The sequence below is a fragment of the Cetorhinus maximus genome, chromosome 20, assembly GCF_964194155.1.
Source record: "Cetorhinus maximus chromosome 20, sCetMax3.hap1.1, whole genome shotgun sequence".
Lineage (NCBI taxonomy): Eukaryota > Metazoa > Chordata > Chondrichthyes > Lamniformes > Cetorhinidae > Cetorhinus > Cetorhinus maximus.
This window is the reverse complement of record NC_135898.1, coordinates 40,768,108-40,794,920: the sequence shown is the minus strand read 5'-3', so window position 1 is coordinate 40,794,920 and position 26,813 is coordinate 40,768,108.

The following is a 26,813-nucleotide window of genomic DNA, read 5'->3' as shown; positions in this document are numbered from 1 at the left end:
CCCTCCCCATGATCTTCCATCCCACCCCTCCCCCCACCAACACCACCACCAAAATTAATGAGTTCACATTTGTTATTTTTATTTTCTGTCATAATATCCATTGGAATATGAGGCCTGCTAGATTCTTCTGTGAAATTAGCAAGTCATATTCTTTCTGTCCCTGCCTGTCAGAAACCTTTCAATGTTTCATATGCTATTTTGCATATAACATAATGCAATTTTGCAATCCATTTTAACCTTCATTATTTTAAATGGGAAAGTACTATGAGACAGGGCTCAGAGTGCCCTAAATTACAGAGTGCAGGATAAACATCCTGCACTCGGATTGTCGATGTAGTAGGTCTCCCTAGTTACTCCTGATAATAGCAGAATTTAACCCTATGTTCTGTAAAGTCTCAATTAATCATTTCCTGCTGTTGTTACTTCATGAAGCCTCCAGAACTGTCACCAAACCAATCATCAGTCAGAGCTGTTGCTGTGTGCAACTGCGAGTTATGAAGACACTTTGATCGAGATTTATGTCTGATTTTGTTTTATTTCAGGACATGGGGGGAGTCCTTCAATGGATTGTAGTGTATATTTTCAACACACTTCTGGAACAGTGATTTTAGAGACTCTGGGAGAATTTTTACCTAATTCTTCCATTGGAAAATTCAGGGGATGGGGTTGTTGACCCAGTTTACACTCCCTCCGCCTGATTTTACCCCCATTGGCTTCAACGTGAGTTCTGACCTGATCCTGTCAATTTCTCAGCGGGCTAAGTTACAATGACCATTCGGTTGTCATCCCACCATTGAAACTGTGGCCTATTGATCAGGAAAACTCAATTTATGACATAAATAGTTAAAGCATTTAAAGCAGAGACATCAAAACTATATTCAGCACCTTCAAGGGAAGAAATAAAACATAAGAACATAAGAACTAGGAGCAGGAGTAGGCAATTCAGCCCCTCAAGTCTGCCCCATCATTCAATACGATCTTGGCTGATCTAATTTCGGCCTCAGCTCCAATTTTCCACCCTCTCCCCCTAACCTTTCAACCCGTTACTAATTAAAAATCTGTCTATCTCCTCATTAAATTTATTCAACGTCCCGGCATCCACTGCACTCTGAGGTAGTGAATTCCACAGATTCACGGCCCTTTGAGAAAAGTAATTCCTCCTCATCTCTGATTTAAATCTACCACCCCTTAGCCTAAAACTATTGCCTCTTGTTCTAGAATGCCCCACTAGGGGAAACACCAGCTCCACATCTACTTTGTCTATCCCCTTTAGCATCTTATATACCTCAATTAGATCTCCTCTCATCCTTCTAAACTCTAGTGAATATTGGCCTAAACTGCTCAATCTCTCCTCATAAGACAAGCCCCTCATCTCTGGAATCAATCTAATGAACCTCCTCTGAACAGCCTCCAATGCAACTACATCCTTCCTCCAGTAAGGGGACCAAAACTGTGCACAGTACTCCAGGTGCGGTCTCACCAATGCCTTGTACAACAGCACGTCCCTATTTTTATACTCTATTCCTTTAGCAATAAATGCCAAAATTCGATTTGCCTTCCTTATTACCTGCTATTCCTGCACACTAGCTTTCAATGATTCATACACGAGGACACCCAGATCCCTCTGCACTGAAGTATTCTGAAGTTTCCCTCCATTTAAATAATGTCGCCTTTTTATTCTTCCGACCAAAATGGATAACCTCACACTTATCCACGTTAAACTCCATCTGCCAAATTTTGGCCCATTCACCTAACCTGTCCATATCCATTTGTAAATTTCTTATTTCTTCATTGTAACTTACTTTCCCACCTATTTTGGTGTAATCTGCAAAATTAGCTATAGTACTTTCTATCCCTGAATCCAAGTCATTGATATAGATTGTAAATAGTTGGGGCCCAAGGACCGAACCCTGTGGCACCCCACGAGTTACAGCTTGCCATCCAGAAAAAGACCCATTTATCCCGATTCTGCTTTCTGTTCGTTAGCCAATCCTCTATCCAAGCTAATATATTACCCCTAACTCCATGTGATCTTATCTTGTGTATTAATCTTTTGTGCGGCACCTTATCAAACGCCTCCTGGAAGTCCAGATATACTACATCTACATGATTCCCATTATCCACTTTGCTTGTCACATCTTCAAAGAACTCTAGCAAATTAGTCAAACACGATTTACTCTTCATAAAACCATGCTGACTCTGATGGATTGCATTTTGATTTTCCAAATGCCCCATTACTACTTCCTTAATAATGGATTCCAACAATTCCCCAACGACAGACGTCAAACTAACTAACAAAACAATGCACTTTCCTATGTAGTTAAAACACATGCATTTTAAGTTTAAAAAAGTGTTTGAAAAGTTTTCTTCAATGCAAATTTCTTGCATCTCAACTGCAGTTCCCTTCCTAAACTGTGCATGGTTGCTCACGTTTCAATGTGCGTTCAAAGGTTGTACCGCTCCCTGTGTATTTTAATATTTCACATACTCAAATGTGCTCACATCAAGGGGAGAATTTTTAGCTTGGCGGGCGGGCGCACACCCAACATGGCCGAGTGTAAAATGACGCGCGATGACGGACGAGCGTCCCAATGTCATTGCGCACTCGCGCGATATTTTGGTCGGCGGGCACACACCAGAGTCAGCAGCGCACCCACCAACAATTAATAGGCCTATTAAGACCATTAAAAAGTCAGTTGAAAGAAATTTTGCGCTGCCTGTCCAACCTTATGGTTGGCGGGCAGGCGAAAAGGCCCAGTGGCCTTTGCATTTTTTAGGAAACTTCATCCACGGGCGGGATGAGGTTTCCAACGACAAATAAAAATAAAATAAAAATTTTAAAATTTAATTAATGACATGTCCCTCTGCTCATGTGACAGAACCACATGAGAGGACATGTTTCGGAGCATGTTCAAAATCTTTAACTTTTATTTTGAAAAATGTTCATCTCCCTGAGGCACAGAGATTTTCAAGCGTGCACCCGCGGGCATGCGCGAAGTTCACACTCACCCTCTTCCCCCACCCCCCTACACAGGCAGTGCTGAAGCACTGTTTCACGCTGGGCGGTCCTTAATTGGCCTGCCAGCGTGAAATCGCAGTGCGGCACCCGATCGTGGGCGATGGTCAGCTTCCCGACCGCCCCTGCCCAACCCCGCCAAGCCCGCCTGACGAGGGAAATATCCTCCCCAAAGAGCACAGAGCTAATTATTACAGTGCAATGACATTTAAATAATGGTATATCGGTACAAAGAACCAGCCATGATTCATACATGTGGGCAAAAGGTAAATGGACAGAATAATCAGCAAAAAGGGGAGCTCAGAATAATGTTTGCTAATTAAGGAAATAGAATTAATGCAGCTGGGACAGTGCAATGTCAGAATTTCACACCAAGCAAAAGATATTCAAACAAAAAAGCTATGTAATACACGCGGAAAGGACAGGGCTGGGAGAATGGCAAATAACTATGGCTGTGACCAGGCTCAATGGCATTTCTTCCTGCAGAGATATTCCATCTTCCCTAAACCTTAAAAGCATTTCCAGACTTGCTCAATTCCTGTGTCAAACAATGAATCACTCAGCTGGTGGCCTAAAGATACATGGTATCACCTTGGCAGCAAAGGAATACTTACCATCTGACATCCACTATTGGATGAGCAGAAATTTCCTCCAATTAAATATTGAGATGACCAAAGCCATTGCCCCTGCACCCACTACAAATTTGATTCTCCAGCTACAAACACTTGGCAACTGCCTGAGGCTGAACCAGACTGCTGGCAACATTGGTGTCATATTTGACTCTCAAGGTTAGTTTCCTCCCACAAATCCATCAGTAAGACCACCTATTTCCACCTCCATAACATTACCCAACTCTACCCCTGCGTTAGTTTACCATGCTGCTGAAACCCTCATCCATTCCACCTCTTGACTTGACTGTTCCAACAAACTCCTAGTTAACCTCTCATATTCCACCCTCATGGACTTGAGATCATCTAAAACTCTTCTGCCCATGTCCTTACTTGCACCTAGTTATGTTCATCCATTGCCGGTGTGCTCACTGACCTATACTGCTCCTGGTTAAGCAATGCCTTGATTTTAAAATTCTCCTCTCTATCTCAAATCTCCTCCAGCCCAACAACCTTGCAAAATCTCTGCGCTTCTCTAATTCTGGTCTCTTGAACATTCCCCCAAATATGATTGCTCCACCATTTATTGCAGTGTCTTCCACTGCCAAGGCCCTAAGCTCTGGAACGCCCTCCCTAAACTTCTCCACGTCTCTCCTTCTTTATGCTGTTCCTTAAATTCTACACCTTTGACCAGACTCATCTGTTTTAATATCTTCTTTTGTGGCCCAATGTCAAATTGTGCTTCATAATGCTCTTGTGAAGCACATTGGGAAATGTTATTATATTAAAGATTCTATATAAATGCAAGTTATTTTTGTTGTGATATAAATAGGAAAGAAAGACTTGCATTTATATATCACCTTTCACCACCATCAGATGTCGCAAAACACTTTCCAGCCAATGAAGTATTTTTGAAGTGTAGCTACTATTGTAATGAAGGACACGTGACGGCCAATTGTGCACAGCGAGATCCCACCAATAGCAATGTAATAGTGACCAGATAATCTGTTTTTTTTGTGCTGTTGGTTAAGAAATAAATATTAACCAGGACAGTGGGAAAAAACTCCCCTGCTCTTCTCCGAAATAGTGCGATGGGATCATTTACATCCACATGAGAGGCCTACACACTTAACGTCACACTGGCACTGAAATTCATATGCTACATTACTCATCTGTGTGATGGGAAGAACATCTTTTTGGCTTGACGGCAGCATCCTGTTGGAGGTGAATACCACTTGTGCTGCTTCTGCATAGTATCAACGTGAAACAGCTAGCTTCACCTGTTCATCGCATTTTTGAGATACCTTGCCATTCCAGGGTAATCTGAGGTAGGCTGCGCACTTTTCAGGGCCAAAAGTGATGGCCTTATGCTAGGTATGTAGGCTGTACTTCCCAAAGACTGGCAGATCATATCAAACAGCATGTCCCAGCTGCTGTTCACATCGGGCTGGGTACAGGCTGTACCCAACCAGCCCATGCTTGCAAAACTCAAAACACAGCGTCTTACATTAGATGTGATTCTGCAATTGGACAACATTTGCTAAATAATCCTCAATGTGTTAAGAATCACGCTGACAACCAATTTGAGATTGTCAGTCGGGCTCACAATGTGGCACATTTGTGGTACTGGAAACTACATATATTAATACACAGGGCCCTGTTCTTTCAGGCAGAAAGAACATGTTCATACATTGCTCCTGTTTCAGCTAAACAAAATAAGTGACAGCTATTTGATGACTCATTCCTCAGGACAATGTCTTGACCAATCAAGTTCAAGGTACCTGGTTTAAATTTCAAACAGTTCTTGGCAGTTAACTGTTTAGTCACCATCAGTGGTGCATTCTCCATGGCAATGCCATGCCAACCAATCAGCACTCTCCTCACATACAGTATAAATTGTTGTTTTCCCCCTTATATTGATATTCTTGCGAGTTTCCTAATGAGTGCAAGACAAAAAGCTTAGACATGTCTCTTTTTTCAGCAGTATTTTGATTTTTAAAATATTCTTTCTTGGGATGTGGGTGTCACTGGCAAGGCCAGCATTTGTTTCCCATCCCTAACTGCCCTTGAACTGAATGGCTTGCAGTTAGGTTAGGGAAGAGTCAATCATATTGCTGTGGGTCTGGAATCACATGTAGGCCAGACCAGGTAAGGATGGTAGATTTCCTTCCCTAAAGACATTAGTGAACCAGATGGGTTTTTACAACAATCAATGATAGTTTCATGGTCACCAACACTAAGGCAAGCTTTATTCCAGATATGTTAATCAAATTTAAATTCTACCAGCTGTCACGGTGGGATTTGAACCAATAACCCCAGAGCAATAGCCAGGGCTCCTGGATTATCTAGTCCAGTGGCATTACTACTACGCCACCACCTCCTCCTAAAATCATACCCATCACACTTAGGTGCCACATTTCCGGCATCGTGGATATCTACATTCATATTTCTCAGTCATACTTGTATTTGATTAGCTCAGATTTTATATTCATAAAAAAGAACACAAATCAGAATTGATCAGCTGGGAATGTACCAATTGAAAGTAGACAAATCAGGTACATAACCATATCATGAAAGACTAAGCATATATGAATAAAATATGTAAGATCCTGAGGGGACTTGACAGGGTGGATGTGGAGAGGATGTTTCCTCTTGTGGGAGAATCTAGAACTAGGGGTCAATCTTTAAAAATAAGGGGTCGTCCATTTAAAACTGAGATGTGGCGAAATTTTTCCTCTCAGAGGGTTACGAGTCTTCGGAACTCTCTTCCTGAAAAAGGCAGTGGAAGCAGAGTCTTTGAATATTTTTAAGACTGTGGTGGATAGATTCTTGGTAAGCAAGGGGGTGATAGGTTATCGGGGGCAGGTGGGATGCTGATTGAGGTTACTATCAGATCAGCCACAACCTTATTAAATGGCGGAGCAGGCTCGAAGGGCCGAATGACCTACTCTGCTCCTTGGTCCTATGTTCCTATGTAACAGTTAGCAATGAGCAGTCAAGGAAGATTTCAAATAGAATAAGGAACTGAGAAACCAATGAGATAATTAAGAGGAGATTCTTGCCCTACATCACCTGGGTGGTAATCTGGCAGAATGAACTGCCCTATCCTTTACAGAACTTGCCCAATTTTAATTCCATTAATTTCAGTGGGATGAACATTGGCAGATTCTACAATGGGTGGTCAATCCACTTTGACCAATTACCACACAGGTACTGAACAAAATCTGCCCCACAAAAAGCACATTGTGAATTTTGAAATGTCTCAAGCAATATTTTCCATCATAGACAGTCTGTTTCTGAGAAGCCTGAGGCTTCAGTTCACAAGATTTCCCAGTGCTTCTGTTGAAGTAAATCATTTACTTAGGTAATGAATTAAAGTTCTCAGCACATTGCAGACTGACTCTGTGCAATCGCTCTGGGGAAAATAGTCACAATCCGTATTACTTCAAGGGGAAGTCCACAAATGAAACTAGACATCTAAGGAATGGCAGTGAAATCAGCTTTTTTTTTTGCATTTAGACATGAGAACAATGTAATACAACAACTTTGAACTGTAAAACCTTTAATGTTCTGCATCAAAAAAATATCAATGCAACCACTGCCCAAAACAAAAAGCAATCAGACGACAGCAGTGGTTGATGTAGCATGAAGCCATATCAAGCAGAAGGTTTTGGGGTTCCATTCTGCTCTATGCTAAGTTAGCGGATTTTGGCAGGTGAAGCAGCAGTGATTCTGAAATTCAACTCAATATCTTTCGATTTGGCTAGAAATGTCAGCCCAGGTTCCCTCTCTGGAATGCTATCCAGCCTTGTTCTGGAAAGTGCATAAATGTAGATATTGAAGTTGCAATTGAGTTTAGGTATAATCTTTTTTTATTCATTCACGGGATGTGGCTATCACTGGCTAGGCCAGCATTTATTGTCCATCCCTAATTGCCCTTGAGAAGGTGGTGGTGAGCTGCCTTCTTGAACCGCTGCAGTCCATGTAGTGTTGGTAAACCCACTGTTCTGTTAGGAAGAGAGATCCAGGATTTTGACCCAGCAACAGTGAATGGTGATGTAGTTCCAAGTAAGTATAGTGTCTGGCTTGGAGGGGAACTTGGAGGTGGTAGTGTTCCATCTGCTGCTCTTGCCCTTCTAATTGGTAGAGATCACGTGTTTGGGGGCTGCTGTCAAAGGAGCCTTAGTATGTTGCTGCTGTGCGTCTTGTAGTTGGTGCACACTGCTACTACTATGTGGAAGGACTGAATGTTGAAGGGGGTGGATGGGGTGCTAATTAACCGAGCTACTTTGTCCCGGATGGTGTCTCCATGTTGAATAAACTACAAAAACCCACAGTCTAAGACCACATACAAAGAGTATCCAAATGGATGACATATTATGGAACTAGCAGATTTCCGAGGACTGTCCCCCTTAATATATCTGGGCCCTCAGAAAAGGAGGGAAGAAACTTATTTTAAAAGCAAGGCATTGCCAAATTAATGACAGTATTCAAAGGGTTAACACAATATACTTGATGAACAAATACACAATATGCATGTCAAGAATACAGATTTTTTTCTGTGAACTCTCCCTTCTCCCCACCTCACTCCATATTGGTTTGGCAAAGCACAGTTACTCTATTGGATGTGCAGCCAACTGAAAGCCACAGTTCTGTGACGTTTCCTGCAATCATTTCCACAAGACCACCTACAGGTTTAAGCTCAGTAATAAAGATGTGGTCTGTTCATTCTGTATTGGCTACCATTTACTGTTATGAGTAGGACAGTATATGCAATGTACGTTGGAGGTGGGAAGAGGTTTGGGGGTAAATAGGAAGTTAGGGCTCTGTGTGTTCCCTGCTCTGAGAGAAAATTTACCACTCTGATAAAATCAGGGCAGCATGTGGTTCTGGCTCAATCGAATTTGAAATAAGCCCAATTAGTAACTAGGAGATCACTGAAGCAACACACATCATTGTGAACTTTGTATCGGCAGTAACTGGCTGAAACTGCACTAATCCTCTTCAGAAGGCTAACATGCAAGGACCCATATTAGAGCACACATCTCATACGGATGCAAGGAGCCTACCGCATGTGTGAAGGCACAATCTGTCCTTAAATTATCCTTAACACCTTTCACATTCTCAATATGCCCCAAATCTCTTTAAAACCAATTAAATACTTTTTGAAGTGTACTCACTGTTGTCATGTAAGAAGCGCAACAGCGAATTTGCACACAGAAAGCTCCTACAAATAGCAATGTAATATTCACCAGATAACCTGCTTTTTGTGATGTTGGGTGGGGATAATTATTGATAGAATACTGGGGAGAACTCCCTTCTAAACATTTTTCTTCTAAATATTGCCATATGGGACTTTTTACATCTTTTACATTCATGTGAGAGGGCAGATTGGATCTCAATTTAACGTTTCATTTGACATACGTAAACCTTGTGGGAACAGGAGCCCTAGTAAAATTGAAGTCAATGTGAATCGGGAGGAAATCTCTCCACTGGTTGCAGCCCTACCTAGCCCAAAGGTCGTGGTTGTCAGAGGCCAATCATTTCAGTGCCAGGACATCACTGCAGGAGTTCCTCAAGGTAGTGCCCAAGGCCAAACCAACTTCAACTGTTTCATCAATGACCTTCCCTCCATCATAAGATCAGATGTGTGAATGTTCACTGATGATTGCACAATGTTCAGTATCATTAGCAACTTTTCAGATATTGAAGCAGTCCGTATTTATATGCAGCAATATTCAGTCTTGGGTTAATAAGGCAAGTAACATTCATGCCACACAACATAAGTACTGGGCAATGAACATCTCCAATAAGAGCGAATCTAACCACCTCCCCTTGATCTTAAACAGCATTACTCTCGGTGAATGTCCAGCTATCAACATCCTGCGGGTCACCATTTACCAGATATAGCTGGACCAGCCATATAAAAATACTGGCTACAAGAGCAGGTGAGTAACTCACCTCCTGACTCCCCATCTACAAGGCACAAGTCAGAAGTATGATGAAATAACTTTCACTTCGTTGGATGATTCCCGCTCCAACAACATTCCAGGACAAAGCAGCCCACTTAATGGGCATCTCATCCACTGTCTTAAACGTTCACTCCCTCCACCTCTGGCACACAGTGGCAGCAGTGTGTACAATCAGCAAGATGAATTTGAGCAACTCACCAAGGCTCCTTCGATAGCACTTTCCAAACCCATAACCCCTACCTCCTAGAAGGACTAGGGGAGCAGATGTTATGATCCCCTTAGGGACCAACAACTTAAAAGAAAATTGAACAGCTAGTTGGTAGCTGAAAGGATGACACGACAGGACTTTATGTTTTAAGTCGTTTAATGTAACAAACAGGGTAAAAGCATTATTGACTAAACACTGGGGTGAATTTTACAGAGGGATGTATTCCTCACCTCTGGTCAAAACATCACTTGGTGCCACACTGGGGACAGCCTTAATGAGATAACAGTGGGACTTCTACCCCTCAGGGACAGGAAGTCCTGCCCTCGAGAGCTGCCGGCCAATATCATTGGCTGGCAGCTCTGTAGTCCCAGCAGTGCCAGAAGAGAATAGTGACCACTGCTGGGACTATAAGCATTACCTAAGAAGGAGAAGATGAATAGCAGACTTAGGTAAGTCTGCAGATTTTGAGCAGGGAGGGATCAGAGTCTCCAGCAAGGGCTGGAATTAAGGGTTTCAGAGGCTGTGGGGAGAGGCACAAATTGTGGCGGGGGCGGGTTGGAGTTGGATGTACCAGATTGGGGGCAAGCCTCAGATTGGCACAGGGGACCCCCACAGAGGAGGTACCCCCTTTCCTTCCTGTCTTTTATCCCAAACTGTCAAAGCTGTGAGGTGGCCACTTTCCTTCTGTCTTCCTTAACCGCATGTAATCTTGCAACAAAGGAATCCTTAAGTAGCCAATGATTAGCCACTTAAGGGCCTCAATAGGTCTAAGGATGGGTGGGCTGGCCGACGCCTTACCCTTCACCCCTAATATGGGAGACAGTTCGGGAGTGGGTGAGATGGTGGCGGGCTGGCCACCCGCCTTATTTTATGTGCTCTCCCCACATTCAAGTATGCCAGCAGGGGGAGGGGGCCATTAAATTCACTCCCCTATTTTTGCAGGCAACTTATATTTTAACCTACAGAACAGAACTTCCCCTTTTTACTTTTAACACAAACGAAAAATCTGTTTCACATGCATACCTTACACAGTCACTTAAATAGCCATCTTATTTTCCTGGAACCAGTCCAAAGTGATGCTAAGCTCCTGAGGATTTACTTCCATTCCTTTCTTTTCCCAGCCTGGTAATTTTTAACTCCAGAACTGCCTTTCATGGCGAGGGATTTTCCTGGACTCTCTCTAACGCAAGCTAGGCCAATCTTCCAGCCTTTTTGCGAATTCTCATGCATTTGGTCTTTTCAATATGAGCATGAGCTCCCACTTGCATTCCCCTGCAGTGAACTATAGAGACTTTCAGCCTCCTTCTCTTTCTTCTCTCTTTCTCGGATTCTGGCAGACTGCCTGTGTTTGTGCATTTCAGGGATATCTTAGGAACACTTTCCCTCTCAAAGCCCATCTGCAAAGCAATGTGAACCATTTGGGCCTTGTATCCAGGTAAAAATGCTGCTTAGCTATCCTTGAGACCCCAACTCTCTTTTGCTTTGGAAGTAAATAGACAGTTTAAAGCATAATGATGGCATATAAGACATGAAAGAAATCAAAAACCATGTACATCAAACTTTATTCTTTTTTGCTTATTTTAAAATGGACCAAAGGATGGCTGCTACAGGTCACATGATTCACAAGATTGGTCATCTGATGTGGAAATCTCCAGCAGCAGTTAGAAAGATAAAAAAAGTTCCATTCTCATCCTTGTGGAATCTCACACCCCATTGTAAGAACACATTATAATCATGAAACCAGGGGACTCACAGATATCAAAATTCACTATTCCTGCAGAGGTGCTACCACCCCATCTCACACCTGGGATTGTCAAGGTCCTTTTCAAAAAAGGAACCATTGAAGGGCAATTGATGTCATTTGCATCTTTATATGCTTACCCCTCTAGCAGAGCCATAGGGTCTATCAAGACAATAGCTACCCGAAACAGGGTTGTCAATATGGATGGTGACTCTTTCAGAGGCTAATAATTGGAACATTATAAGCCATAAAGCAAAAGCCAGACCTAGGCACCAGATAAACATGTCTTTTGAAATCATTGTGGAGGAAGGAGGTCCCATGACTTGAGTGACAATTTTAAAATCTCTTTATACAGTTGAGAACTCAGAAGCAGGCCAATCTGCTAATTTCCTCCAACCTGAGAAGGACAACAGCAGGGCTCCCAGCTGACTAAGCAACCAGCAACAAACCTTAGCTCCTCAAAGCTTGTTCATCTGGAAGCCACTGGCCACCACATGCCAAGCAGAACAAATCTCTGAATACCAATCTTATCTTGCTGCACCACCCTTCACTTTAAAAAAATTGTGCTGCTGTCCTTAGCCAAGAAACCACCAGAATTGGAACTTCTCCATGAAGGAATCCCACTCTGGATTTTGACTTTCTGGACTCTGGAAATTATGTGAACTAATATTCATTTCTGTGGTTCTTCCACTGTTGTTATCCATAATTGTAAAACTCCCTCTTTTCTATCCCCCTTACTGTATATATGTGTGTGTGTGAGGTTGAAAATATTCCCCCCAACCCTGGCATTTGAATGTGTGAATAAATTAACCTTCTGAGTTAACCATAAAGAGAATTTGCTGCAAGGTACTTATAAAATTGGATCACACAAATTGAGGGTGTGGGGAAACATGCCACAGCCTAGTTTTAAAACAATTAAAAACACCTCCGCTTATGGACAGATGGTGAAAGAATAAAGAAGTTTAGCTTGCCATAACAATTTTTTACAACCTGACATTCTCAACACTTCGCTGGTACTTTGGAGATTAACAGTCTAACCACTGTAAACACAAATGCTGCTGCTATTGTCTCTAAGTGTGAACACCTTACACTTTCTTTTCAGCAAAACAACCCGGGTCTCCTTTTAATCCTTTAACAGCATGCCACCCAGGCCTGTTGTTAGGGAGACTTCAGAACAGATCACGTGACCCCTTCACTTTACCCTAAATTAAATTCACATTCCCAAAACATAATAATCTTATAAACCTCATACTTATAACAATGGTAACACCACTACCTGCAAGTTCCCCTCAAGGTCAATCACCATCCTGACTTGGAACTATATCACTTTTCCTTCACTGTCGCTGGGTCAAAGCCCTGGAACTTCTTTCCTAACAGCACTGTGGGTGTACCTACACCAGATGGACAGCAGCAGTTTAATAAGACGGCTCATCACTGCCTTCTCAAGGGCAGTTATGGATGGGCAACAAATCCTGGCCTTGTCAGCAATGGCAAAACACATGAAGGAATTTGAAAAAAAGGAAACAATGGCCTTCCTAGGCCTCCCTGCTCAGGAGTAAGGTTAACATTGCAGATTGGGTTGTGGTGTCAACATGCAAGTCTGACCCTTATATTTAAAGAGGATCCCACCAGCTTGGGCAAGTGGATATATTCTCAACTTAATTATAATTGCTACCTCCCTTCTTACACCAGACAGGAGGATGTTAGGTGTGGAAGTTAAAATCAAGGCCAATATTTTGAGCCATGCTTTGATAAGGCACTCTTAGCTAGCCATGCTGACTCCTTTGCAGAGATCAAGAAGCAGCATTGACTGAGCTCTAGAACAACCTCCAAAGGTTGCAGTCTGGGTGGTGTGAGGTTTGGCTGCACCGCTTATAGGCTTTACATTCCCATTCTTTAACCTCAGGTGGCTGAGTGGCATAGCAGCTTCTATGTGAAATAAAAAATAAAAGCTAAAGAGATCAGATTGTGTTTTTAATTAACAACTTTATTCAGGGAGAGAGTAACAGTGGAGTAGGGTTAGAGACTAGGAGCAGAGGTGAAAGAGTGTTAGCATTGAGAGATCAGGGATTGGTGAATCAAGGGATAGGCGCTTATTAAGAGGGAAACTGTTGTTACAGCCTTGTTAGCGACCATTAATGTTTAAAGGAGAAATACGAACAACCCAGCAATTAACCGACAGAGCTGCACCATAAGATTCCATATTTTTAAACAAAAACAAACTTTGTTCTATACTAAATTAGACTTTGTTCCTCTGGTTCCAGCAAGACTCTGCCACCATGCCCAATCCATCATAATCTCTTTTGCTCCAGTCCAGATGGTGTCCCACTCTTGGAGGTCCTTCTTAAATGTATTTAGTGGATATATAAAGAGAAGTTAAACAAAGCAAACACCACTAACAACACTATAGCTTAAAATGGCTTATGCTATGAACTCAGCTCTAGTTTTTACTCCCCCTAAGATCTCCCTAATGTTACAAAATGTTGAAGTTTCATTTACTTTTCCTTGGAACAACCCAAAAGGTATGCCACAGTCCTCCAGAATATACTTTAATTCTCCTTAGTCTTCCAGATAGTTTTCCAAGGTGAGATTCTATGGCATCCTTCCATTAGCTTTTTGGCTAGCGATGTTCCATCTTTTTCTTTACCACCTTCATGACTGTGGAAGACTCAGCTTCTAGTTTGGGTTGCTGGCAGGTATCCTACTGCCTCCCCACTGCTGTCTAACCTAACTCTGCTGACTGCTTTCTGCCACAAGGCTCTGTAAAGATTTCTTCCACTAGCTGCAAGCTAGAGGCAATCTTCCAGCTGCCTTTCCTTCACAAAATCTAAACTGAGATAGAGCCCCAGTCACTGACTAACATGTATTTTCCTTGGCTCTCCCAATGCAGTGAGCTGCCATCTACACCCAGACTAAAGCTGCAACTGGCCTTGTCTGTTCCCAGGCTGAACTATTGCATCTGTCAGCAAACACACACAGATAAATTAAACAAAAGAACCTTCTAACCAAGGCTCCACCCTAAATCATTATCTCTATGGCAACATGACACATACAGCCTGTTGCCAGGTAGAAATGCAAATTGACCACCTCTTAATTCCAAAGTTGATTCTGGGAAGTCACATGAATAACATATTTTTAACAAAGATAGGATAATGCTTCTAAGACTTACTTACCATTACAAAGCCAAGGGCAAGCTCCCAGCTGTTTACGATCTTACCTTTCTAGCTCTTCACCTCTTAAGTCAGCATGGCTCCAACCTTTTAAGTATAAAAAACTCCAAACTTGTTTCAATTTCATTTCCTTCAGGGTTGCTTTTCAGTTGCCCCAATTTTCCACAGTTAAAGTTACATTCTAAAACATATGAATTATGAACTAGATTTTCCTAACATTGCAGAGATGGGGTTTGGGGCTTGGGTGGAGGGAGAAAAGTGGAATGGAGCTGGATGTTGAGTCCAGCATTTCTTGCATAGCCTGGAGCAGTGGCAACATGGCGAGTGAAAACAGGGTTGAGAGGAGCAGCCAGTAAAGGGGTAAGTGAAACCACAGGGCATTACTCTCTAAATAGTGAAAGATTGTTTGCATAGATGGCAGAATGGGGTACAAGAGGATGGAGACTGAGGATTCTTACTGGGGGCTATTAGTTCATTGGATGCTCATCGTAAATGGCTTTTGAGGCAGAGACTAGCGCTTCAGTTAAAAGGAGCAGGACACCTGGCTCATATTCCTTCTACCCCACGTCAATAGGTAACAGGTTTAGGGTCAGGCTTCAAATCCTTGTAGATTGACGGGACATTCCCATCAATGGAGGAATACAGAAATTGACCATGGGAAAAAGCAGAATTTGGACTTAGCACACACAGTTTGTGTCTGCGTAGTTACTTGGCCTGCTCACGAGTGGCTTCCTGTCTCTCAGAATTTCTTGCACGCAAAGCAATGATCAAAGATATTCAACTGCAGGAGGCCCAATACAGTAGATTTGAAAATTGAAGGAAAGCTATTATATGATCTGGTATTGTGATCAAATCTTTATGAATACCTCGAACCAACATTAGCAGCCCAAGCACACCTCAAAAAAAAAATACTACTTTCCAATTCCATTCCTTCGCTCATGAACTGGGATCCATGTGGCCCTCACAGTTGGTCCCTACACGCTGCACTCTAAGTTAGTCATAGTACAGGTATCATAAAAACTATTTTGCCAGCTTAATACAGGATCAATGTGATTTCATCTACCAAATGATGCCCAGTCGCCATTAAAAGGTATAAACCATTAAACAGATGTACTGAATACAGTCCACCTCAGAATTGCGTATTTATTCATAACTGCAGGAGGAAGAATTCATCCATTGAGCAGAAGAAATTCTAATGGGACTCGCATAGCATTTGATTCCTCGATTCTCCTGCTGGTGGAAAATTTTCCACAGATCAGAAACAAAACTTATGGCCCCATGCTATTGATAGAAGTGCACTTTGAATGAAAGCAGACAAAGGTGACAGCATCTTGGAATAATAAACCACTTAATAAAGCTCTGTTTGATGAGGCCACCCAAAGATAACTAGTAACACAGTCCTGACATTGAGCTATCACAGTCATGGTGTACAGTGCTGTCTATCCGATATCTTGGATAGTTGGAAAAGTTGCTGTACAATAGGAAACAATCTTAATTGTGAAAGCCAACACTGACAGAGGGTCCATTCACATGGCAGTCTAGTTGCAGTTTTGGGCTCCAGCCAGGGCCTGCTGCTGTTACGGCTCCTGCCTGGCTGGAACTCATAACTGTCTTTCCCAGGAGAGAGCCTATGCATATGCCTGGTTACAGTTAGAAATGTAAATGTTTAAGAGAGGAAACAGGAACAAGAGGAGGATACCAGATCTCTCAACATTTAAACTGAGGCTTGTTAGCTTTAAGAAGAGCTCAAGTTACGATGGTAAACGAGGCTTGGCACTGCACTGGATTTACATTCCATGTAGTTAAACTGAAATGTCCTGAGACTCAGCCTCATCTACTCATGGGTCTCACTCAACTTCTCTCACGGAAAGATATACAAAACAAATTTGTGAGGAAATTATAGAGAGGTGCAAAAACTATTGAGTTGTTATGGTGGCAATCTGTAATTTCCTAGTATAGAGTGTGATAGTAATAGTGTAAAGGGCAGAGAGGGCAAGAATTTCTCGAGTGTGTTCAGGAGAATTTTATGTTTCCAGTCCAAAGTTGTAAACTCTAGCTTTAGGAATGAGGTGGATCAAGGGTCATTAGGGGGCCATTTAGGGCACAGTGATCATAACACCATAAGATTTAGGTTATCTGAGGAAAAAGACAAGGAACAATTCAAAGTACAAATGATTAATAGGGAAGCGAGCGGGGCAATTTTAATGTGGGGAACTGATCTGGTCCACGTAAATTGGATATTGATAGGCAAAATTGTAGTTGAGCATTGGGCTGCCTTTTAAGAGGAGATGGTTCATGTACTGTCAAGTCACGTTCCCGTGATCGAGAAAGGTAGGACAAACAAAGCTAGAGCAAAAGAGATAGAGAGTAAGATAAAATTTAAAAAGCAGCGGTATGATGGACATCAGTTGGATCTGTCACAGGCCCAACCTGAGTGCAAACTGGGGCCAAGCAAGGCTGTGGATTGGCACCAACGATCTTTTCCACCTTCCTTGCCACAACACTCCACCCCATCTCCATAAAGCTCCCTGTCGGAGTGGAGCTACTCTACAGGATGAATGGGAAACTATTCGACCAAGGTTGACACCAGTTCAGAACCGAGGTCACCCCAACCTCTGCTGTCGAGCTGCAGTAAGCTGACGATGCTTGCGTATGTGCACACTCAGAGGCCGAGTTCCAAACCATCATTGACATATTCACAGAGGCATATGAAATAATGGGCCTTAGGCTGAACATTGGGGAGACAAAGGTCCTCTACCAGCCTGCTGCCACTACGCAACACTGCCCACCTGACTATGAAGATCCACAGCGAGCCATTGGACAACCTGGATCATTTCTCATTGCATTGGAGCCTTCTCTCAATGAGGGCAGACATCATCAATGAAACTCAACATTGCCTCCAGTGTGCTAGCACAGCCTCTGGCCCTCTGAGGAAAAGAGTGTTTGACGACAAACCCAGCACCAAGCTTATGGTCTACAGGGCTGCAGTATTACCTGCCCTCCTTTTTGCATCAGAGACATGGACAACGTACAGCAGACACCTTAAAACCCTGGAGAAATATCACCAGCAATGCCTCAGCAAAATCCTGCAAATTTAATGGCAGGCTGGGCGCTCCAATATCAATGTCTTCTCTCAGGCCAACATCCCCAGTATTGAGGCACTGGTTATGGTTAATCAGCTATGTTGGGCGGGTCACATCCACATGCCTGACACAAGACACCCAAAAGAAGTTCTTTACTCTGAGCTTCGTCACAGTAAACAGTTGCCAGCAGGGCTGAGAAAACGTTTCAGGGGCATTCTCAAAGCCTCCCTGAAAAAATTATCCCACTGATATGTGGAAAGCTCTTGCTCGAGACCACCCAAACTGGAGGAGAAGCATCCACAAAGGTGCCAACCATTTCAAACGTCTCCAACAGGCCCAGGTGGAGGCCAAGTGCAAATAGCAGAATGAGAGTACCAAAATCTGAGCATCCCACCCACCCGCCTCATTAAACACTACCTGCCCAACCGGTGGCAGAGTATGCAAATCCAGCAATAGAGTTTTTAGTCACCTCAGGGCCCACATCCCCAGAGTGGAAGAAAGTCATTCTCAGTCCCGAGGGACTGCCTAAGAGAAGAGAGGGGATAATACATGTGAAAATCAGGCTGTATACAGGTAGTTCAGAGGGGAAGTCTTCTTCTTTTGTAAGGCTTTGGGAGTAGAAACTGTTGTCAATATTTTAATTTCAAGTTCTCTAACCAGTCCGATGCCCTGCTGGAGAGCAAGCGCAACTTCAGGAAGTTGCCCTCAAACTTGAGTCAGGGGCAAGATGTTATTGGGGATACTGGGGATGCTGTTTGGTTTGGAGGCATGAAAGAAATAAAAGAGGTAGGGGGTGGAGTTTACGGGCCACCCACAGGCGGGAAAGTAGACAGGTGGAGCAGTAATTAGGGCACTGTGCCTGGCGCCTGCCCACCCACACCCACCCTGCTGCTATTCTACAAGGCTGGGGAAGTATCCAATGGGCTGCCCACCCATAGCCTAATTGAGGCCCTTTAGTGGGAAATTAATGGTACATAGTCCTGTACAAGCTGATTCAATGATTCTTAGTGAACTCAAGCCTTGACTCCCAATCTGGACTGTAACTTTGGTGTTGGACTTTGTGAATGATGGTCAGCACAATCTCATTGATGCCAGCTGGTTCAGTGGAAGCAAATATGCTTCTAAGTCAAAAGGTTTGTGTTCAAATTCAACTCCAGGGTCTTGAACACAAAGTCCAGCTGACACTCCATCACAGTAGTGAAAGAGTGCTGCACTTCCAGAGGTGCTGTCTTTTGAATGAGTCATGAAACCGTCTCAGAGAGATGTAACAATTCCATGGCACAATTTTTATCCCTCAATATTTATCCCTCAACCAACATCACCAAAACAAATTATTGCTCATTGTTACATTGCTTTTTGTGAGACCTTTCTTTGCACTAGTTAGCTACTATGTCTTGTACATCACAAAAGCAACTACTCTTCAAAAGTACTTTATTGGCTGGGAAGTCCTGAGGCAGGATTGCCTCATCCGAGCTCAAAATGGGCAGGAAAAGTGGTGTTTTCCCCACCGTGCGCAATGGCGGGTTTTTGCACCATATTGTCCGCTCTCCACCTCATTAATGATGCAAAAACAGGAAACACATTGGATCGCGGGCAGGTGGCCCTGATTCACCCACCCCACCATGACCTCAGCGGCCTTTCCTCTGGGCACCTTATTTAAACAGTGCCCTCACCAGCCTTCTCAATGTCTCCAGACCAGGGTATGCTAAGGGAAGAAATGGCCCCAAAAGAGAAGAATGGTGCAGCTCCCAAATTTAGTGATGCTTCACTGGGCCACCTGCAGGGTGCTATTGAATCTGCCGGGATGTCCTCTACCCAAGTAATAGCTGGAGGAGGTCCATCAGTGCCACCACTTTGACTTGGGAGGTGGTGTCTTCAGCAGTGAATACAAATGCGGCGCAGTAAAGGTCTGCAATCCCAGTGCAGGAAGAGGGCGAATGATCTCATCTATTCTGACAGGGTAAGTTAACCACCTCATCACCTTCAACTCACATTTTCACAAGCCCATCAGGCCTTAGCAGGATAACACTCCACAGGGATCTCACACACTGCCAGCTAAAGGCACATTACCACTCACTCATTCTCTCACATACACACCTTTGTATCTCCATCTCATATCCTGTGTAGACCACATCCTCATCCCATCCACTGCTCCACTCAACACCCACAAGGCGAGCACCCTAATCATTTGCCTTAGCACGTGATCTGCTCACTTGCTTTCCATGTGTCTTCATGCAGGACAAGCTTGCACACAATAGGAGGGAGAGGTCCCAGACCAGGGGTCGATTTGCTGAAATTAAGGCCCTCACTCCATATGAGGGGCATGCCATTACGCTGGCTGGAGCGGACAGGGACCGTGCATGTGGCCAAAGTGAGATGGGTGGCACCATGGATCGTGAGGATCCTGCACCAACTCATCCCTCAGACAACCATACCGTGAGTCCATTGTGCCATCTTCCAGTCAGTTGCCATGCTTAAGTAATCTCAACTTTCTTTCATAGGCACTTCTGGAAAGTGTCTGAGGGCATCATCCAGCCAGGCCCTTATCTCCAGCCCTGAAGATACTTTGGAGGTAGAAGAAGAGGAGAGCACTGTTGAAGATTCATCACAGCGCTCACCCACAGCCTTCACCAGCATAGAAACACACACTGCAGCAGGACCTAGCTCTAAAGTAGCCTCAGGGTCACAATCTGGTGAGCACAGCACACAATCTGGCCAACAGCAAGTGGAGGCAGGGGCACCTGAGGTAGCTGGCGCTAGGAGGACAGGTCAGGATTCTGCTGAGTCCAAGTCTGATGACGAGCCTCCAGGCTCAGTTCTAACACAGTTGGTGGCACTTCAGTGACAGTCAGGGGAATACCAGGAAGGGTTGTCAGCTGCTTTTCACAGATTGCAAATTATGATGAAGCCGTCCATCTGCATTCTGACTGAGGTGATAGCACCGGCATGCCAATGCACCGAGGTCAGCACTGGTAAGATGGTGGCCGCCATGGACACCTTGGTCCAGGGCATAGGTCCTCCACTACTCCAGAAGCTGCACTACATTGGTGCAGACATTGGTGACATTCATTACTGGCTGTGTGAGAGGGGAGCATGATCTCACTCCAGCTTCCCCTTCTCCTCAATGAGTCAGCACACATAGGGAGGGGGACCAGCATTTGGACACTCTGGGCCATCCACCCAGATGACTCCAGTAGTGCCCCACCATTCCTAATTCCCTCTTCCTGTGACCATATCACCTCCAACTCCACAGGCCGAGGATGGTGCACCTGCCCCATAGCAGGTGACCTAAAGCAGGCTGCGGCCATCCAAATCTTGCCCTTCCAGAGGACGCCCACCAAAGTGATCAACAGGTTATAGCAATCAGCAGGCTGCTTCCATGTTCGCTGTCAGGGATGCACCAAGATGTAATGGTAGGGTTAGGAAAATTAAGAAAAATTAGGCACACGAAGGTGGCTCAGGAGTTAACCACATGTTATATACGTTGCACCAATGTAAATAGAATCCTAGCCGTTTCACAATTTCTGTGTATGCTTCCTCTTTATGATCAGCTGTGTTATTGTCCATCAGGTGTGACACAATGGTCCCTAACCCCAATTACTGTAGATGTCAAAGCCAGGTGCCCCTGGTTGATGTTGTCAGTTTCCACACCACCACAGCGTGTGCGCTCTCATATCATTCCCAACATCAGTAATGCCTCGTCCTTAATGTCAAGTCTGCTTGTGTAAGGAACCTCGTTCACATGCCGCACTGGTTCATGTCATCTTCATTCCTGGCTGTTTAAAATTGAGGCTAAGGTGTTCACCCGTCTCCTCTGCGTTACTGTCAGGTGAAGGTCTCGTTTCCATTGGGACACAGAGAAGGGTCATAGACCCTCACACTCCATTTACTTACTGCCATCTGGCAGGATTTCCTATCTATGAACCCTTACTAAGAGATGGTGTGCGATCCTGTCTGCGCTTGCATTGCTGACTCTCACAGTGCACAATTGCTAAGCTCAGCGAGAAGTGCGAGCACCTTTCCACATTTAAGTGCTGGAGCTCAGACCCTTGAAGGCACTTCATTTTGCTGGTGCTCAAGCCTCCAACCTTCTACCTTTCTAACTTTGTACTTGTCTGCATTGCACCCACAAGGCTCTCGCCACAAGGTATGGATGCAGAGCAGAGCCGCACATTTTGAGTAGCCACCCCTCACCTATATCCTTGCCAAGGTCATTGAAGATAAATATACATGGTCATACCTTGTGGTCAAGGGACCTTGCTGAATGCTCTAGAAGTGCTCATTGTGGCTTTTGGCAATTTTGAGGGTACCAATGGAATGCAACCCAGAATGTAATGAATCTGATGAGTGCTTTTCATTGTCAACCAAGCGTTACCTTGAGTTTTTTGTGATGCCTTTGCATTTTGCAGCTGGCAAGGGCCAGTGCTGGCCATGAGGGCAGACTGACTGTGTGGACTGTGTCATCCTCAGTTGGTCCGAATCCATGGAAAGCTCAGAACGAATGCACACCCTAACTGAGAGTGACAGATGTCAAAATAGGGTTAGACCTGCGTAATGTCCTTGGCTGCATTGACCCAAGTGTGACCTTTCAGTAACACCATCGAGGTGACACAGAACGCATTGTCCCATTTTGGCAGATGGATCTCCTTGAGAAGTTTTGTCAGACTGAAGGCATACAGCTACGAGTGCGTTGAGGATTGTAGAGCAGCTCCTGCCTCTACTAGGTTGTTGTGGCAACTGGGATGCTGCAGACGTGTGATGTCAGAATGCCCTCTTATAGGTTGGACTTCATCTCAACAAGGACACATGTTCTCGAGGCTTCATCATCCTTCAAGGACAATGGTTTGCAAAATGGATGAGTACTCACTGCCAGATTGCTGGAGTTGGCAGCGCATGCACCGACAATTAAAAGGCCTGTTAAGGCCATTAAAAAGGTAATTAAATTCAAATTTACACTGCCTGTCCAACCTAATGATTGGCGGGCAGGAAAAGAGGCTAAGCGGCCTTTGCACCTTTTAGGAAACCTGATGGTTGGTTGGGATGGTTAGGATGAGGTTTCCTAAAGCAAATAAAATTCAAACAAAAATTTTACACTTGAATTAAAAATATTTCCTTGCTCAGGTGACAGAGTCACATGAGGGGACATGTTTTATTACATTTTTATTTTCTTTATTTTTTTTTAAAAACAGCGCTACATCTCCCTGAGGCATCTCTGTGCCTTAGGGAGATTGTGAAGCTCTCACTCAGGCGCATGCATGAAGTTCATGTTCGACCCGCTTGCCCTCTTCCCCCCCACCCACACAGGCAGCGCTGAGTGCTGATCGCTGCCGCTCGCGTTCCACACTGGCCCGCCAAAATGAAGTCGTAGTGCAGTGCTGATCGTGGGCACCGGTCAGCTTCCCGACTGCCCCTGCCAAGCCCGCATGCCAAGGGCAAAATTCTGCCGCTCATTGAGGAACTGTGATTATTTGAGGTGGCTCTAAGACTTCTCATCTGTGAGCCTGCCAGTGCGAAGACTGTGGGCTCCTGCTTTAAAGACGCATCTACAGCTTGTCCAGTCATCAAAACGCTCTATACCTCATAATCACTCTGGGCACTTGGCATGCTTGGAACAAGGGGTTAAAGCAAATCCTTCTATTAGTGCCCTGAATCATCATTAACCTCACATGAATGCACTTCATTGCTTCACTCTCCTGGTATTGTCACTGGACTAGTACTCCAGAGACCCAGGGTAATGCTCTGTGGATCTCAGTTCTAATCCCCCATGGCAGTTGTGAAATTTTCATTCAATAAAAATCTGGAATTAAAAGTCTGATGATGACCATGAAACCATTGCCGATTGTTGTAAAAATACATCTGGTTCACTAATATCCTTTAGGGAAGGAAATCTGTTATCGTTACCTGGTCTGGCCTACATGTGACTCCAGACCCACAGTTATGTAGTTGACTCTTAAATGTCCTCTGGCCAAGGGCAATTAGGGATGGGCAATAAATGCTGACCTAGCCAGTGACATCCACATCCCATGAACAAATAAATTTTTAAAAAATAATTGAAAGGCTCCTAACATGTCTCAGGTGGGCATCTCTCCCCATTTGGCAACACACAGTTCAGTTGGGTGTCCCTTTAATCGGCCCTCCAGTGCAGTGCCCCTGTCCTCCAAACAGCCCTCTGAGCCCTCACTAGCTGAGCTATTCACCAGATTAATTTTGTGCTGCGCCATCACTTCAGGTTGCAAGATGGTGGTGCTAAGGCCTCACTACCAGAGCAGCTTGGGCCCTCCCTTGTGTGAGTGTGGCGATCCCTGCCATCGTCCTTGGGGGCGCATTATGTTCAGGTTTCCCTCCCTCCAATGAACCTCACGCCTTCCCCTCTAATACTTTACGCCATTTTGATTGTGGAGGATACCCTTGTGTAACCCCCTGAATGCATTGAGACAGATGTGCCTATGCCCCATTTGCAGATTAGCCCACCCCCATCTTGAGGCCGATTGCACAATGAGCTATTGAGACCAGCCCCTAACCCCCTAGGAAACCCTTAAATGGCCCTACACCATCCTTTGCCATCTACAGCCTACCCTGACAATGAGTGTGCCATCCGTGGCCCATTATTGAGGCAGAAACCCCCCCAGACCGAGGCACCTGTTGTAACAACCACACCCTGCGCACAACATGCTGGGCACATTGACACTTGGCTGACATGCCTTCCCCGTTCCTGGTCTAGGACAAGAACAGTCCTTGCAAGGTCAGCAATGCAAACTGAAGCATCTCGTCATTCTGCCATCTTCCCATTCTGGCCCCAACTCGCTTTTGTCCCTCTCTAAGACATTCTTCTCCATTCTGGCTGAAGAGGACACTTCCAACCCACAACCCCCTCTCCTCAGTCATGTGTCAGAGTGCATCTTTTGTCACTTTCACCCTTTCCCCAGTGAAGGCCTTGCCCTGTGGCCCCTTACACGCCACCTCCACCTTACCGCTGGTCTGGTAGGGCCTTGCCTTTGAAAGCCCCCTGAGAGCTACATGGTACTGCCTGTGAAGCGATGCACAGATTCTAAGGTAGCCCGCGTGCTGAGTGATGCAAGGAATGCAAGCAAACCTCAAAGTCACGGGCAAAGTGCTGATCACCAGGTGCACGTTGTTTCTATCTGGTTGTCAAACATTTTGGTCTAATTAGACGCCGATGTGCCCTTTTGGTCCAGTGTAGTGGCGATGGGTGTGGGGGTGTGGGTGTGTGGGTTGGTGGGTGCTGATTCCGGCCAGCAGCCATTATAATGAACATTCGCCACATTCAAATGGATTAAAATAATGTTTCTGATCTGGCACAGCGGGAAACACGCTATTGAAGTCAGGTACGGGCAATCACAGCCTGACTTCCCGCTGACATGAAAGCGGTTTTTTCTCTGTCGCGATATTTTCTGCTGCTGCCTGCTTTGGCGCCCACCACTGGCAGGAGGTGGGAATCCCAGCCCTGAGCTTGTAAAAGATGCTGTATAAATTGTTTTTGTTTTCTTTCCTTCTTGTGCTATTAATGGATGACAAAATCATACTCAGCACACCCAGCTCAGCAGACAAATTCCCGTCACACAAAGCTCTGTAGCAGGAGTGCTCATCCCTAAAGTCTACTGCCATGATTCTGAGCTTATTCTTGTGATTAATTAAAATCTAGGCATAAGGTCTTTCAAAATAAAATGCGTATGGTAAATTTACAAAAACAGAAATTGAGGTTCTATCATACATTAAATCAGACTATGCTGGACACACAGGGGGGGCGTGGAAAAAACAGCCAGAGGTAACCCAAATTAATGTTTTGCAAAACTAGTCTTCCACATACAATTTTAGTGACATTCCCTGATCATTAAAGCTCATCAGGAATTTTGTCATTAATCTTCTTCTTCTTCCAGCTTCTCCCACTTTACTTGGGGTCGCCACATTGCTGGTTGATCACCCTTCTCCTTCTCTTCCACCAGTCATTCATTCCTCTTCCCTTCCCACTGTGTTTAAGTCTTTCACACTGCATCTTTCCATCTGGTCTTAAGCATTCCCCTTCTCCTTCTTCCTATCAGTCAGTCCTATTTCCATTACTCTCCTCACCACAATTCTTCTCGCTCTCTCTCTATCTCTGTAACAGATGACCAAACCAGTTCAACCTCTTCGCGGCCACGTTACCGACACTCTCTGCTGCATCTCTGCCTTGTGAAGCTCGGAGTCTGCACATCCATCCACGAATCTTGGGTTTTCTGCATTCTCTGCTTGCCTTTAACAAATGCTGGGAGAAAAACAAATGGATTGATCAGCAAAGCCTCAGCAGGTGAGGCACCTTCTGAGGAGAAAGCAAAGAGTTAATGTTTCAGGTTGAGGCAGCGTGACCGACAGTCCTGGGTTTTATGGGGCCGTCCCATAATTGGGAGGTTTGTCCCATGTCTCGGGCTGTTTGAGAGCTTTCCCGTGTTTGCAGTGATAGAGCTTCACGCACGCACACTGCACTCTCCTCTTCAATCTTCTCCCCACTGGCCTGAAAGCGCCAACTGCAACCAGCTTCCACCCACCCCACTCTCAGAGCTCTGGCACCCATCACCCCTGTCACCCCACCCACCCCACTCTCACAGCTCTGGCACCCATCACCCCCATCACCCCACCGTCCCCACTCTCACGGCTCTGGCACACATCACCCCCATCACCCCACATACCCCACTCTCACAGCTCTGGCACCCATCACCCCCATCACCCCATACACCCCACTCTCACAGCTCTGGCACCCATCACCCCCATCACCCCACCCACCCCACTCTCACAGCTCTGGCACCCATCACCCCCATCACCCCACCCACCTCACTCTCACAGCTCTGGCACCCACCACCCCCATCACCCCACCCACCCCACTCTCACAGCTCTGGCACCCACCACCCCCTCCCCCCACCCACCTCACTCTCACAGCTCTGGCACCCATCACACCCATCACCCCACCCACCCCACTCTCACAGCTCTGGCACTGCCCCTGCCCCCACCCACCCCACTCTC